This window comes from Lithobates pipiens, unplaced genomic scaffold (genome assembly GCF_037356315.1).
Source record: "Lithobates pipiens isolate NorthernLeopardFrog02 unplaced genomic scaffold, aLitPip1_a1.2 Scaffold_18, whole genome shotgun sequence".
Lineage (NCBI taxonomy): Eukaryota > Metazoa > Chordata > Amphibia > Anura > Ranidae > Lithobates > Lithobates pipiens.
The window spans coordinates 30,946,657-30,960,857 of record NW_027507758.1 but is presented as its reverse complement, the minus strand read 5'-3'; positions in this window follow the sequence as shown (position 1 = coordinate 30,960,857).

Here is a 14,201-nt window from a genome sequence, read left to right as displayed (position 1 = left end):
CCCCCCAGCACCCTCCACCCCCCCACCGCCCTCCATCCCCCCCCACCCTCCACCCCCCCCCCACCGCCCTCCACCCCCCCCACCCTCCAATCCCCCCCACCCACTTACCTGAGCTTGATCTCAATCTAGCGCTGTGCCTGAGAGCAGTGTCTCTCCACCCACCCCCCACCTGTATATAGGTCAACCACCCCCCCCAAACACATGTATATAGGTCAGCCACCCCCCCCCACACACCTGTATTTAGGTCAGCCACCCCCCCACACACACAAACCTGCATATATGTCAGCCACCCTCCCAAACACACAAACCTGCATATATGTCAGCCACCCCCCCCCCCCCCCCCCACACACACACTATAAACTATGAATGCATCGGCGCTTAGACTTAATCCTTCTCTCCTTATAGGTGCACTGCAAACCCAAACTGTTTTCCCCACCTCTTTAAAGTGAAAATAGTTCTGACCAACAATATTCTTCACCAGTGCTTGTAAGCAGGGGTGGTCCTCTATTCACTAAGCCGCCCACTCGCTTGCCCAGAGAAAGCTGAAGTTGCCCAGCCCATCATAAATGACTTCAATCAGATTCAGGAAAATCAAATATTGTCCTAATATCCTGGCCAGGTCATTTCTCCGCAGGATGTATTTCAGAATGATGATAATTATCAGGAGTGTTATCTTACACCAGAATGCACTGGTGGCCAGTAATGAAATCCAGCTGGAGGATTCTGATGGCCCGTTTGCCGTTCCTTTTACCATACCGTCCACTTCCTGCTCTGTTGAGTTTTTGCGTAACTGCTTCACTAGCTTCTGGATCTCTGGAGGGTTATACTCCCTTCCTTTGTCCAAGTCCTACACTTGCTGCTCCGTGGACATGATCTTGGACTCCTCCACTGGAATGTGGGTATTTGGGGTTTCTTGGGAGACTTTTTGCTTTCCTAACCATGGATATAATATTTTAAAAACCCATGGAATTTCCCCTGGCCTCTCTGTTGTCTTTACAGTCTCCTCTTCTATCACATGGATCTCTGGGGGGTCATTTTCAATTTTTCTGTCCAAGTCCTCCACTTGCTGCTCCGTTGACTCGATCTTGGACTCCTCCACCGGAATGTGGGTACTTGGAGTTTCTTGGGAGACTTCTTGCTTTTCCAACCATGGATATAATATTTTAAAAACCCATGGAACTTCCCCTAGCCTCTTCGTTGTTTTCACAGTCTCCTCTTCTATAACGTAGATCTCTGGGGGGTCATTTTCAATTTTTCTGTCCAAGTCCTCCACTTGCTGCTCCGTGGACTCGATCTTGGACTCCTCCACCGGAATGTGGGTACTTGGAGTTTCTTGGGAGACTTCTTGCTTTTCTAACCATGGATATAATATTTTAAAAACCCATGGAACTTCCCCTAGCCTCTTCGTTGTCTTCACAGTCTCCTCTTCTATCACGTAGATCTCTGGGGGGTCATTTTCAATTTTTCTGTCCAAGTCCTCCACTTGCTGCTCTGTGGACTTGATCTTGGACTCCTCCATCGTAATGTGGGTATCTGGGATTTTTTGGGGGACTTTTTGCTTTCCTAACCATGGATAGAATATTTTAAAAACCCATGGAATTTCCCCTGGTCTCTCCATTGTCTTCACAGTCTCCTCTTCTATCACGTAGATCTCTGGGGGGTGGTCATTTTCAGTTTTTCTGTCCAACTCCTCCACTTGCTGCTCCGTGGACTCCTCCACCGGAATGTGGGTATCTGGGGTTTTTTGGGAGACTTTTTTCTTTACTAACCATGGATAGAATATTTTGAAAATCCATGGAATTTCCCCTAGCCTCTCTGTTGTCTCCTCTTCTACCACCTGGATCTCTGGAGGGTCATTTTCCCTTCCTCTGTCCAATTCGTCCACTTGCTGCCCTGTGGACTTTATATCAGACTCCTCCACCAGAAGGTGGCTTCCTGGGGGGTCATTATCTGTTTCTCTGTCCAAGTCGTCCACTTGCTGCCCTGTGGACTTTATCTCAGACTCCTCCACCAGAAGGTGGCTTTCTGGGGGGTCATTATCTGTTTCTCTGCCCAAGTCTTCCACTTGCTGCCCTGTGGACTCAATCTTGGACTCCTCCACCGGAATGTGGATGTCTGTCTCTTTTTGTGAGTCTCTTTGTTTTTCTGACCATGAGAATGGTTTAAAAACGCATGAACTCTCCCCTGGCCCCCCTATTGACTGTACAGTCTCCTCCTCTTTCATATAAATCTCTGGGGGGTCACGTTCAATTCCTTTGCCTAATTCCTCCACTATCTGCACCGGAGCATTGATGTTCTCTTCCTTGAGGGGCATGGAGATCTCTGGAGAGGGTTTGGTGACCTCTCGTACTCCTACCCATGTGCACAGTAGAGTAAAAATGACGGCAATGATCTGATTCCTCATTTTTGTAAAGATTAGTAACTGACAAGAAATGTTAGTTACTACAACAAATAAAGATAGAAATCTGCGCTTGCTGCTCGCTATCAATAGAAGGTTTTGAATAAACAAAACCAATATGGAAAAAGAAAGCTTTGAAATTCAGTGAGAAAATACCTGGAGCTCCTTCCAGACACACCTGTCTCAGCTGAGATCAAAGACCAACTGACACTCTGCAACTGCTGCTGTTCCTTATATAGCCACATCAGTGTCACTATGACATCATAGCGTTGCTAAGCTGCAAGAGAGAAACTTCACTTTACAGCTGCTGCAAAATTAGCAACTTCACTTTACAGCTGCTGCAAAATGTATCATCTGGGCTGCGCCAGGCACTGTGCACAGGATGGATCTGATTTTGGGGATCCAGCAGAACTGGAAATGATCCGATATCTTCATTATAATGAAATCCTATAGACTGTAATACTACATATTGATACAACTGGAATGTTTCCTATTGGATGCAATAAATATTAGGAGAATCTTTTATACAGTCCGGAGATCTTTATTTATCTATTTCGTTTTATTCAATTTTATCATTTTAAAACGGCTATTGCCTTCAACAAAGATGGCGCCGCTGCTTCCGTCAGATGAGGGTGAGTTTGTGACGTCCCACACATCACTTCCATTACATCATAATACGGGTCGCTCACCTGTACACTCATTGTCCGCGGTGTAATAAAGTTGATTCAATCGGTGAGTGCAGTGTGAGGAGGAGAAGTGCCCGGTGGGGTGATCGGTGTTGTGGCAATAAACATTGCCGAACTGGTTGCTATGGCTGCCCCACGCCTAGCAACAATGCTCTGAGTCCGCCTGCAGGAGCGAGAGAGCAGCCAGAGAGCGTCTTCGGTATCTCCTCCCCCTGAGCCCTGCAGGCGGAGTCTTACTGTTGCGGGGGCGGGGACGGTAGAAGTGTGATTTGCATTCGGGGTAGAGTGGGAGGAGCCGCAGTGCAGAGGGCGGGACAGGCGGGGTTCCGATCTGAGCCGAGAGGGGGGTGGGGGGGGACAGATTTCGACAGGGAAACCATTCTCGGCACAACACCGGTGGAGAGGAAGTATGTCCGCCAGTCTGCGCGATGATCTGCAGGAATACCTCCAGGAGCTGGGTGTCACCCTGCGGGGGGCGGGGCCGCTTTTTCTATGTGTGGGGATAGCGGCGTGTGCGGGGTGCCACGTGTTCTCGCCGGGACTGACCACTAGGTGGCGCTGTAGAGACTCTAATGTAAACCAGAGGGGAAAAAAAAGTGACATTTAACCCGTTTAGTACCAAATTCTATATATTTCCCTTCATTACCTATTTATTATTATTATTATATTTTCATATTATTATTATATTACTATTACTATATTGTCATTATTATATTATATTACCATTATTATTTTATATTCCATTATTATCGTTATTACCATTAATATTATTATTACATTACTATACATATTAGCACAATTGTATAAACATTATTATTATATTATCATTACTATATTTCCATTATTATCATATTACCATCATTATTATTATTATATTACATTAATATATTACCATTATTATTATGTTTCCATTATTGTTATTATTTTATTATTGTCATTATTATATTATTATATTTTATTAATTATATTATCATTATTATTATTATATTATGTTACCATTATTATATTCCATTATTATCATTACATTACTATACATATTATCATAATTATATGGCCATTATTATTATTATACTTAATATATTTCCATTATTATATTACCATCATTATTAATATATTACCATTATTATGTTTCCATTATTGTTATTATTTTATTATCATAATTATATTACCATTATTATATTATCATTATTACCATTAATTGTTATATTACCATGATTATTATTATCATAATTATAATACCATTATTATATTATATTATCATTATTTTATTCCATTATTATTATCATTATATTACCATTAATATTATGATTATTATTATATTACCATTATTATTGTTATATTGCCATCATTATTAGCATGATTATATTACCATTATTATCATATTATTAATATATTACCATTATTATGTTTCCATTATTATTATATTACCATTATTATATTATCATTATTACCATTAATATCATTGTTATATTATTATCATAATTATATTCACATAGTGGGGAAGGGGGAAAGGGGAAAATTTGAGACTTTAAATGAGGTCATAGCCTCCATCCCTATCCATTGTAAGGCACAAAGTTAAAAACAGGAGCTGAGCGGGACTTTAAATGAAGTACGGGGTTAAAAAAGACAAATTGGTTAAGGAAAAATTTTATTATTCGTTTTTCTAACAAGACATAATAACATGTATATTGGAGAGGTGTGCGGACAGACACATTATTGACATTAACATTTTGCTTTATACAATCATCATGACCGATACAGAATAAGTTAAAAAAGCGCACCTCCATTATATACATGGAATAACCAACTATAGTAATAGATTAGACGAATAATACAGTATAGGCAACAACTTTGAATCTATGACTTCTTGGTTGTTGCAATAAATTAGTAAAAAGAACATAATTAATGCAGTATTTAAAAAATTAATGCTGGTTAGAGTTGGGGTACCAAAATGCACGGCAACTATTAGCTCTACGTGTTTCGCGGCTTACTGCCGCTCATCAGGAGAAAACTCGTGATTGGTCTGAAAATACAGAATAGTAGTAAATTAATTTTTGCAGTGATGGAACATAGGGAGGTTGAAAAACCCACCTAGTGGTCACTTACACATAGCCATACAGTCAGAGGAGCAGTCTCGAAAGCCACCAGGCACCCAAAGCGATGGTACGGGAGCTGAGGAGGCCCATCCGGCGGCAAAGAGGCCCGCAGAATGCACACACAGGCAATCACCGGGACAACAAGGGTGTTTGATAAGTGAGAACAGAATCAGCGTGTAAGTATGAGCCTAGTGGGTGAAAAAATACATGATAAGAGATACAGGTGTTATGTAAATTATATGGGGGAAAAGTGCAATAAAAGGAAGTGGGATGGGTATATGTGAGTGTAAGAGGAGTTGGCAGAGGGAAGGGAAGGGGGGGGGGGGAAAGGAGACTGCTCCTCGGACTGTATGGCTATGTGTAAGTGACCACTAGGTGGGTTTTTCAACCTCCCTATGTTCCATCACTGCAAAAATTAATTTACTACTATTCTGTATTTTCAGACCAATCACGAGTTTGCTCCTGATGAGCGGCAGTAAGCCGCGAAACGCGTAGAGCTAATAGTTGCCGTGCATTTTGGTACCCCAACTCTAACCAGCATTAATTTTTGAAATACTGCATTAATTATGTTCTTTTTACTAATTTATTGCAACAACCAAGAAGTCATAGATTCAAAGTTGTTGCCTATACTGTATTATTCGTCTAATCTATTACTATATTTGGTTATTCCATGTATATAATGGAGGTGCGCTTTTTTAACTTATTCTGTATCGGTCATGATGATTGTATAAAGCAAAATGTTAATGTCAATAATGTGTCTGCCCGCGCACCTCTCCAATATACATGTTATTATGTCTTGTTAGAAAAACGAATAATAAAATTTTTCCTTAACCAATTTGTCTTTTTTAACCCCGTACTTCATTTAAAGTCCCGCTCAGCTACTGTTTTTAACTTTGTGCCTTACAATGGATAGGGATGGAGGCTATGACCTCATTTAAAGTCCCAAATTTTCCCCTTTCCCCCTTCCCCACTATGTGATTATTGATATAAGGGATGGAAGACGGGTGTTATTTATACTTTATTTTTGTTTAATTTTGCTTAAATTCTTGGACCAAATCGTTTCAAGTACCCTATCATTCATCATTTTTATTTAGTTATAGCAGCTACTACAGTGTTTTTCCAAATTTTCATATTTTTCTTTTTTTACATATCATATTTTTTGTGTATTGTTTGGTCCTTGACACACCTGTGCAGTCGGGTGGTGTTGGTGGCGTCGGCCCCTTTGCATCCCCTTTTGCCTGGGTCGGGAGCTGCGATGCGCACTGGGGGACGCCCTCCGCCCTCCTCATCCATTTTTTTGGTTGGGGGCGGGGCGCGTTCTCCCACTGCGTATCGGCGTCACACTTTCACCGCCGGATGTGCGGCATCACTTTGATGGGTGCCGCCTTTCCGGCGAGTTTGATTTACATCCTCACGTCACCTGGAGTGTGGGTGTGGACGCAGGCTCGGAATGTTTTTGTATCCCGGGTCCGGCGTTCTCCACTCCTCCCCATGGTGTCTCTGAGTGTGTGACGTTGGGGGCCTTCTGGCGGCGGTGTGGTTGTGTCCGTGGTTGGCGGCGGCAGGCGGGACCGGAACGACCGGGGCTAATCACTTACCATATATTGCTACCTCTTGTTTCCGTGCTTTCTCCACACACAAGGTATCTTTGCACTAATAGTTTCAGTGTCCCTTTTTCTTTTCACTTTCCTTTCACTATCACTCTGTCACTTGGAATTCAGATTGGGTCATGGTATATATTGGCCACTCCTCCCCCCCCCCTTCCCTTCCCTCTGCCAACCCCTCTTACACTCACATATACCCATCCCACTTCCTTTTATTGCACTTTTCCCCCATATAATTTACATAACACCTGTATCTCTTATCATGTATTTTTTCACCCACTAGGCTCATACTTACACGCTGATTCTGTTGTCACTTATCAAACGCCCTTGTTGTCCCGGTGATTGCATGTGTGTGCATTCTGCGGGCCTCTTTGCCGCCGGATGGGCCTCCTCAGCTCCCGTACCATCGCTTTGGGTGCCTGGTGGCTTTCGAGACTGCTCCTCTGACTGTATGGCTATGTGTAAGTGACCACTAGGTGGGTTTTTCAACCTCCCTATGTTCCATCACTGCAAAAATTAATTTACTACTATTCTGTATTTTCAGACCAATCACGAGTTTTCTCCTGATGAGCGGCAGTAAGCCGCAAAATGCGTAGAGCTAATAGTTGCCGTGCATTTTGGTACCCCAACTCTAACCAGCATTAATTTTTGAAATACTGCATTAATTATGTTCTTTTTACTAATTTATTGCAACAACCAAGAAGTCATAGATTCAAAGTTGTTGCCTATACTGTATTATTCGTCTAATCTATTACTATATTTGGTTATTCCATGTATATAATGGAGGTGCGCTTTTTTAACTTATTCTGTATCGGTCATGATGATTGTATAAAGCAAAATGTTAATGTCAATAATGTGTCTGCCCGCGCACCTCTCCAATATACATGTTATTATGTCTTGTTAGAAAAACGAATAATAAAATTTTTCCTTAACCAATTTGTCTTTTTTAACCCCGTACTTCATTTAAAGTCCCGCTCAGCTCCTGTTTTTAACTTTGTGCCTATCATAATTATATTGCCATTATTATACTTAATATATTTTCATTATTATATTACCATTAATATTATTAATATATTACCATTATTTTATTTCCATTATTGTTATTATTTTATTATCATAATTATATTACCATTATTATCATTATTACCATTAATATTATCATTGTTATATTACCATGATTATTATCATAATTATAATACCATTATTATCATATTATTAATATATTACCATATTATGTTTCCATTATTATTATATTTCCATTATTGTTATTATTATTTTATTATCATAATGATATTACCATTATTATATTATCATTATTACCATTAATATCATTGTTATATTACCATTATTATTATTATTATAATAATTATATTGCCATTATTATATTATCATTATTACCATTCATTTTATCATTATATTACCATTAATATTATCATTATTATTGTTATTATATTACCATTATTATTATTCCATTATTAACCACTTGCCTACTGGGCACTTAAACCCCCCTCCTGCCCACACCAATTTTCAGCTTTCGGTGCTCTCACACTTTGAATGACAATTACTCAGTCATGTAACACTGTACCCAAATAATTTTTTGTCCTTTTTTTCATACAAATAGAGCTTTCATTTGGTGGTATTTGATCACCTCTGGGTTTTTTATTTTTTGCGCTATAAATGAAAAAATACAGAAAATTTTGAAAAAAAAATGCATTTTTCTTTGTTTCTGGGATAAAATTTTGCAAATTATTCATTTTTTTTTTTTTTCATGAATTTTGGCCAAAATTTATACTGCTACATATATTTGGTAAAAATAACACAAATTCCTGGATATTATTTGGTCTTTGTGAAAGTTAGGCCGCGTACACACGCGCGGACTGTTCGCCCAACTTTGTCCGTCCAACAGTTTCGGCAAACAGTCCGCTCAAACTTAGCATGGACGGACATGGCCACACACGACGGACGAACAGTTTGCTGAAACCGTGCGCGATGACGTTTCGGCACGCACGACGGATCGAAAATTTCGACGTCCAATACACTGCAATGCAACCTTCCGACGTGGAAATCCTTTCTGAGCATGCGCGAGACTTAGTTGGCCGAACAAGCCTACACACGAGCGAACAGTCCGCTGAAACCTTGTTTCAGCGGACAGTTTTTCGGAATTTCCGTAAGACCTTGTTCGTCCAACTGTCCGCTGAAACTGTCCGCTGAAGCCCCACACACGAGCGGACTGTCCGCCCAAACACTGTTCAGCGGACAAGGTTGGGCGAACAGTCCGCGCGTGTGTACGCGGCCTTAGAGTCTACAAGTTGTGGTGCAGTGGCCTCATTTCTTGCGACCCAAACAAGCCAGGAAAGTACAAATACCCCCCAAATGACCCCTTTTTGGAAAGTAGACATTCCAAGGTATTTAGTAAGAGGCATGGTGAGCTTTTTGATGTCATTTTTTCCCACAATTCTTTGCAAAATGAAGATTTTTTTTAATGTATTTTTTTCCCCCCCACAAAATTGTCATTGTAATAGGTTATTTCTCTCACATGGCATGTGTATACCACAAATGACGCCCCAAAATAAATTCTGCTACTCCTGAGTATTACAATACCACATGTGTGGGACTTTTTCACAGCCTGGCCACATAGAGAGGCCCAACATGCAGGGAGCGCACTCAGGTGTTCTAGGAGCATAAATGACACATCTAACTTGTTGACTACCTATTACACTTTTGAAGGCCCTGGAGCACCAGGACAATGACACGAGACACTGATGGCACATGGCTCTGATGACAGATGGCACTGATAGGTGGCACTGATATGTGGCACTGGTGACACTGACACATGGCAATGGGGACAGATGACACTGATAGGTGGCACTGGAGACACATGGCACTGACAGGTGGCACTGATAGGTGGTACTGGGGACAGGTGGGCATGTGTGTGTTCTTACTTTTCAATGATGCTGCAGCTGCAGCCGTTCATCTGTCCCTCCTCACACGCTGTCTCTGTGTGAGGAGGGAGAGCCGGTGATGAGAGATGATCTCATATGTTTACATATGAGATCACCTCTCATTAGACACGCCGACCGAGTGCTAAATGGCCGCTGTGATTGGCCATTTATCACAATCTGTGATTGGCTGTGTCCACAGGGACACAGAACTTCCCTGATGTGCGTCCGCGGCGGCGCGCAGAGGGGGAGTAAACGGGAGGATGTCCAGGGACGCCCTCCCGGCAGTTAGTGTCCGCGCTGTAGACATCTTCTGGCCATAGCGCGGGCGCAAAGTGGTTAATATTATATTACCATCATTATTATCATGATTATATTACCATTATTATTTATTATCATTACTATTAGGAATGCAATGATATAGGTAATGGTGCCAATACCAAGCATTTGCGTGAGTATCAGTACTCGCCCAAATGCTCCCGATACCAATACTTTATGGTGCGATTCGCATCAATACAAAATGAATGAGCGGACCTCGCCTTGCAAAGAATTACATGCGTTTTGAACAGGAATGTGGTGTGATTCCTGTCCAAATAGCATACGATTTTCCCCACTGCTACTGCATACGTGCCCTATACTGCAGCAGTCCTTCATCAGTATAGGGACTGACGTACAGTCTGCTAATCAGTCACAACCTACTTGTTCCACAAAGGTCCTTATAAGGACTGGTAAGGTCTAGGGTGCTACAGTACATAGGGTTGAGTGAGGTACAATCTGCTATTCCATAAGGACTGGTATAGGTCCACAATACATAGGGTTGAGGTGCACTACTGCTGACCGCTGCCCTATACTGCAGCAGTCCTTCATCAGTATAGGGACTGACGTACAGTCTGCTAATCAGTCACAACCTACTTGTTCCACAAAGGTCCTTATAAGGACTGGTAACTTGGTCTAGGGTGCTGCAGTACATAGGGTTGAGTGAGGTACAGTCTGCTATTCCATAAGGACTGGTATAGGTTCACAATACATAGGGTTGAAGTGCACTACTGCTGACCGCTGCCCTATACTGCAGCAGTCCTTCATCAGTATAGGGACTGACGTACAGTCTGCTAATCAGTCACAACCTACTTGCTCCACAAAGGTCCTTATAAGGACTAGTAACTTGGTCTAGGGTGCTACAGTACATAGGGTTGAGTGAGGTACAGTCAGCTATTCCATAAGGACTGGTATAGGTCCCCAATGCATAGGGTTGAGGTGCACTACTGCTGACCGCTGCCCTATACTGCAGCAGTCCTTTATCAGTATAGGGACTGACGTACAGTCTGCTAATCAGTCACAACCTACTTGTTCCACAAAGGTCCTTATAAGGACTGGTAACTTGGTCTAGGGTGCTGCAGTACATAGGGTTGAGTGAGGTACAGTATGCTATTCCATAAGGACTGGTATAGGTCCACAATACATAGGGTTGAGGTGCACTACTGCTGACCGCTGCCCTATACTGCAGCAGTCCTTCATCAGTATAGGGACTGACGTACAGTCTGCTAATCAGTCACAACCTACTTGTTCCACAAAGGTCCTTATAAGGACTGGTAAGGTCTAGGGTGCTACAGTACATAGGGTTGAGTGAGGTACAGTCTGCTATTCCATAAGGACTGGTATAGGTCCACAATACATAGGCTTGAGGTGCACTACTGCTGACCGCTGCCCTATACTGCAGCAGTCCTTCATCAGTATAGGAACTGAGAGTTTTGTCACAGGGTCATTTAAAAAATGACAGGCAGAGGAAGAGGCAGGCCCTTCCGCAGGGGTGGTAGGGGTAGGGCAGGAGCAACAGGCTTGAGCCAAAGTGGGAAGTTACAGAAGGTGCGTTCAATTCATTTAAAGGACGCACCAGACTTGGTTGAGTGGCTCACTCAGCCTTACTCTTCTGCACCCTCCTCATCCTCTCGATCTGCACCCTCTTCTTCACTCTCTGCTATGTGCACCCCCAGAGACACTACCACCAACAACACCACCACCACCACATACCTTCCGCTTGAGTCACAGGAATTATTTTCCGATCCATATCAAGACATTTCTGATGTGCAGCCACTCTTGGTATTGGATCAGGAAGAGGAGGTAGCAACAACCGCTACTCAGCAGTCTGACGACAGTACCCAGATCAGCCCAAGGAGGAGGTTGGTCCCCGGTGTTGCCGGTGTTGCTGCCTACTCCAAGATCTCTATAGCGGTGGGGAAGGTGACGTCGATGATGACGTGTCTAGTGATGTCACGTGGGTGCCCACAAGAGAGGAAGAGGAGGGGAGATCAGAGGGAGATATGGACCAGCAGATAGGGAGGAGAAGCAGGAATAACTTACATTGCACAGGAGGGACAAAGTAGACTGCAAATGTATCAGGAGCGAGTCATCGACCATGTACGGTCACATCTGGCGCTCCCAGGACGCTGGCACATGGCTCCGCAGTGTGGGCTTTTTTTAACGTGTCCGCTGCTGACTATAGCGTTGCCATCTGCAATCTTTGCAGTCAACCCATTAGTCGCGGTAAGCCCAACACTCACCTAGGGACGACCGCCTTAAGAAGGCACATGAGCAGCCATCACCGAGTCCAGTGGGAGCAACGGAACACACAAAGCCACACTCCAGGCTCTCACCGCCCAGCCTCGTCTTCTACTTCTCCTTCTCCTCTCTCCTCACAATTGTCCTCCACTCCACCTTCCATCACGCCAAGCTCACGTTTTTCTGCAAAAAGGCAGGCTTCCGTGGGCCTAATGTTCGAGCGTAAAAAAATGATGACGCAGGATAACCCTATTGCCCAACGGTTGACGGCTGGCTTGTCAGAACTCATAGCCCACCTACTACTGCCATATAAACTGGTGGACTCGGAGGCTTTTCGCAAATTTGTGGCCATTGGCACACCACAATGGAAGGTCCCAGGAAGGAAGTATTTCTCACAGAAGGGTATCCCAGAGCTATATGGCCATGTTCAGCGGCAAGTGAATGTATCTCTGGAACACAGTGTCGGTGCCAAGATACATCTGACCACAGACACGTGGTCTAGCAAACACGGGCAGGGAAGGTATATCACTTTTACTGCCCACTGGGTGAACCTTCTGAGGGCCGTCAAGCATGTAACCCGTGTAGATTTGGTTTTACCGCCACGGATTGCATGCAGGCCTGGCCCTTCTTCTCCTTCTCCTCCTACTCCATCCTCCTCCCTCTCCTCCTCGGCTGACTCCTCCTCCTTTTCCGCTGCTAGCGTCTCTTCCACTGCGCTGCCCAAGCTCCCCAGAACCTATTCGACATGCCAGGTGAGACGCCATGCCGTGCTGCGTCTGTTGTGCCTGGAAGCCAAGAGCCACACTGGCCCGGCACTCCTTTCAGCTTTGTGTTCACTGGCAGATCAGTGGCTAACACCGCTCAATTTGACAGTTGGTAAAGTGGTGTGTGACAACGGTGCAAATCTGCTTAGCGCATTGAAACAGGGCAAAATCACGCACGTGCCATGCATGGCTGACATTCAGCGGCGACACAATCTGCCGGTCAGACATCTTATTTGCGATTGCCCGAAGCGATGGAACTCAACCTTCTATATGCTTGATAGGCTGCTCCAGCAGAAACGTGCAGTTAACGTCTACCTGTATGAACTCTGCGGCAGAACAGGTTCTGGGGAGCTGTTTTTTTTTTCACTGCGCCAGTGGCTGCTCATGCGCGACGCATGCAGACTACCTGGATCACCAAACTGGTCAGTCGCAGCCATGGCGCCATCAGTGACATGGTACCTTATGCCTTCTTTATGGAGCGTGCATTGCGTTGTGTCATTGATCAAGCTGTGGAGGAGCAGGAGCGGGAAGATGAGGAAGTCTCAATGCTGGATGAATTCCCAGGGGTGGCTACTCTATCTGAGACAAGTCAACAACAGGAGTCTGAAGAGGAGTCAGAGGAGGATGGTGCTGGGGCGGATGAGGAGGAGCAAGAAGAGCATGCTTTAAACCTTTCTGGGATCCCTGTTGTTGTGCGTGGATGGGGAGAGGAGAATGAAGAGGACGACATTATCCTGGATGATGAGCAGGAGCCAGGCCACCACACCGCTTCCAGTTTAGTGCAAATGGGGGCCTTCATGCTCCAGTGTTTTAATAGGGACCCTATTAAAAAGCATAAGGGTCAAGGACCAGTACTGGGTGGCAACGTACTTAGACCCCCGGTACAAACACAAAATGGCGGAAATGTTACCGCCGTCACAGAGGGCTGGCAGAATGGAGCACTTCCAGGCCTTGCTTCGAGAAATGCTGCATTCTGCTTTTGCGTGCGCTGGCAGAGGAGCAATTCCCACTCCCAGAGAAGGAGTTGTGGGTACCAATCCAACAGCGCCTGCAAGAAGAGGCCGGTTTGAAGATGTGTTGGTGACTTCGGATATGAGGTCATTCTTTCAGCCGACCCATCGACAGGTGTCATCCGGATCCAGCATCAGGGAACGCCTA